The sequence below is a fragment of the Helianthus annuus genome, chromosome 2 (assembly GCF_002127325.2).
Source record: "Helianthus annuus cultivar XRQ/B chromosome 2, HanXRQr2.0-SUNRISE, whole genome shotgun sequence".
Taxonomy (NCBI): domain Eukaryota; kingdom Viridiplantae; phylum Streptophyta; class Magnoliopsida; order Asterales; family Asteraceae; genus Helianthus; species Helianthus annuus.
The window spans coordinates 112,334,661-112,337,641 of record NC_035434.2 but is presented as its reverse complement, the minus strand read 5'-3'; the positions used below and the strand labels follow the sequence as shown (position 1 = coordinate 112,337,641).

Below are 2,981 nucleotides of genomic sequence, written 5' to 3'. Positions count from 1 at the left end.
AATTCTAATATGTACAATGTTAATTAATAAGTGATGGGAACTAGCAATGTTTAGACTGATTATTTTATGAAGAAAAAGGATTTAGTGGCCATCAAAGAAATATAAATTTTGGTTGATTTAATTTTCAAATCAATGATAGATCATCAATCAAAAAACCAAACAAAAATCAATTTTAATTGTTTTAATTCCTATAATTCAATTCATTCATTGAATTCCTTAACTGAATTGATATAATCAACATATAGTTCTGATACCACATGTTGATCAATTCAATAAGGATGTAATAGAAAAACAAATAATGATTGTGTACATGATGAGCCAGTAACCACACCAGAGAGGGAAGTAGACGTCATGTTCGTCAGATTTGTCTGGTTCCCCTTTAGGATGTATCTTCTTGATGGTAGTACCGAGTTCTTTAGGGTTGAAGAACTCGTAGTAATGGAGAGAGAGGAGGAGGCGATTTTAGAGTGATGTTATAAAAGTCTAACCCTAATCCTGTAAGGACCTAACACGTTTAACCTTGAAAATGAAGCAGCGGAAAAAGAGCCTTAAAATTTCTTTCCTTATTATCGACATTACTTACATGAAGGTTCAAATTCTCAAAATGTCAAAGCATTCTATAAAAGAATTCACAACATTCGTACTTTAATTAAAACTTCTAGGCTTTATATACTTCAACTATGTGACTGATGTTTCCGTACAATCCTTGCTCTTGACTTGTCATACGTCCGCTTCACTCCCTTAGTAACATAAAAAGTCCGTGTAGTACCTGTGGGCATCACATACAACTTAGCCATTAGTCAATGACAACATCATATAACATTAATCTCATATAATTAAAGATTGAATAACGTTTGATAATATGACTTGATTCATTCAAATATCCTTTCTTATTCTCTTGTTCCGGGTTCGGCTTAAATTTCATAAGAATCCGATGTACTCATTCCTGCATTACATACCAACCTCAAACGCATAATTAGTAACGTTAAAACTCTAACATATCAATTCAAGCACACATACATTCATACTATATCTCTACATATATGCATGCACTCATACGTACCTTCATATACTCCTAATACACATCTACATACCTATATACATTCAAACATCCCTACCGTCATGCATTCATGCCTACGCGTTTCAAACGCGTTCTTGTATACCGTTTATATGTAATATGTCCAACTTAATGCATACGTCTATAATACTCTTACATTGATTACATGGGGCTTAGACTTGGAGTTATAACTCGTAAGTGCCAAAGAAACACTCGAAATCATGTTTGGGAAGCCCACCGTAGTCCACGGATAACAAACCGAAGCCTACGATACATAAATCAACTTAAATAACAAATTTTTAGGTTTTTGAACTTGGGGAGGGCGTCGGCGACGGCCCTAGGGTCGTCAGCGACGGCCCTTGCAATTACCCGTAGCCAAAAATCCCCGTAGACAGTCAAATAACCCGTCAGCCAAAAATTCACTTTCTGGAGCCCGTCGGCGACGCCCCCATACCCGTCGGCGACGCCCTCTAGAATTTGCAGTTTTCTGCAGTTCCGTTTCGTCGTCCGTACGCACTAAAACGCGCATAACTTTTGAACCGTTTACCCGTTTAACCTCCCGTTTCTTCCTACATGCTTGTAAATTCGCATTCTATCTTATGAACTTGAAATCCTATATCCGGTTTAAGGAAAATATTCATTTAAAGCTCTCGGCTTATTACCTTTTTACAAAGTTTTGACCCATTTATGCATTTACCAACATAACCTATTTGTTGACCCAAATTTCCCAAGAACCTTATAATTTCAATGTTATCTATCATAAAGATTAAATTCTTGGATGTCTTGCATCCTCTTAACCCATTTTCGTTCAAAGGCTTATTTTGACCCGTTCAAGGTATTTGCGCATTTTAAGGTTCTTGACTTACGAAAATCACACTTTTCGCTTTCCTACTTTTCTAAACATTCGCTTAATCAAATAGATTGTTTCTAATCAACTTTTAAGACCGTTTGCCCGATTTACCCATCAAGGGCGTTTTTGTCAACTTCGCTCCATCCTTACAACAAAGGACTTCATTGCATAATTAACCAATCCTACCACTTAACTTCAACTCTAGTCACACATACCTGGCTCGGATCAAAGCTTTGACCCGTTTTAATACCTTGTGCACTAAATAGCTAGTTAATAGCAACATAATTCCTTTCGCTATTCATCCTGTGAAAGTATAATACTTGACAAAACAATTCATTAGTCAATATCGCCAAATGGTGATATCTTCACCATTTGACCCGTTAAATCTAAATGTCCATTTCATTCTTGTGGGATTTCAGTTATTCATTATCCTATCCGTATAACTTATTCCTCCATTAACTCGTAACCGAAACCACTATAATACCCTTTTTACCCTTTTTACCCTTGTTACCATCAAACTTATTTTCTTAGCATCCTCACATGTTCCGACCCATATCAAAGCTTATCGGAACATTATAATTCACATAATTACTTACCCTGTTCGTAATCAATACATTGAATAGATATTTTACAAAAAGGGTGTAAGCTTTACTTACCTAACACCCGAATATGCTTCTCGTGCGCATTAGTCCCGTTTGACCCGCTTCTTTCCCAAGCTTCCATGTCGTTTATCAAGCATCAACTATCATGTATCATTCTTAAATAGTTAGCTTTTTCATCATTCATCACACGGATCTTATTTCAGAAATTATCACTCAAACTCCAAACATACTAATCTATTAAATCCTAGCCGAAATCCTTTAAACATTTACACATACATGTAATTTCAAACATCATTAACAATAGCATATCATCTTATTATACAAGACCCACTTCATAACTTCATTGTTAATCACTTACTAGTGATCTAGGCTCATTTATCTCTAATTTCATCATACCCTTGGTGTGTGTACAACCTTCTAAACATAAGGTACAACTAATTCATGCACAATCTACTAATTTCATACTAATTCA

The 2,981-nt window shown here is 35.5% G+C and overlaps 1 long non-coding RNA gene across 1 annotated transcript; it reads right to left on the bottom strand.

The window, feature by feature from the left end:
- Nucleotides 1–543: 543 nt before the first annotated feature.
- LOC110925460 lies at nucleotides 544–2,648 on the bottom strand. Its single transcript, XR_002584482.1, has 2 exons — nucleotides 2,564–2,648; nucleotides 544–769 (listed from the first exon to the last, which is right to left on the bottom strand). It is a non-coding gene; the product is annotated as an uncharacterized LOC110925460 (long non-coding RNA).
- Between the last annotated feature and the right edge of the window lie 333 nt (nucleotides 2,649–2,981).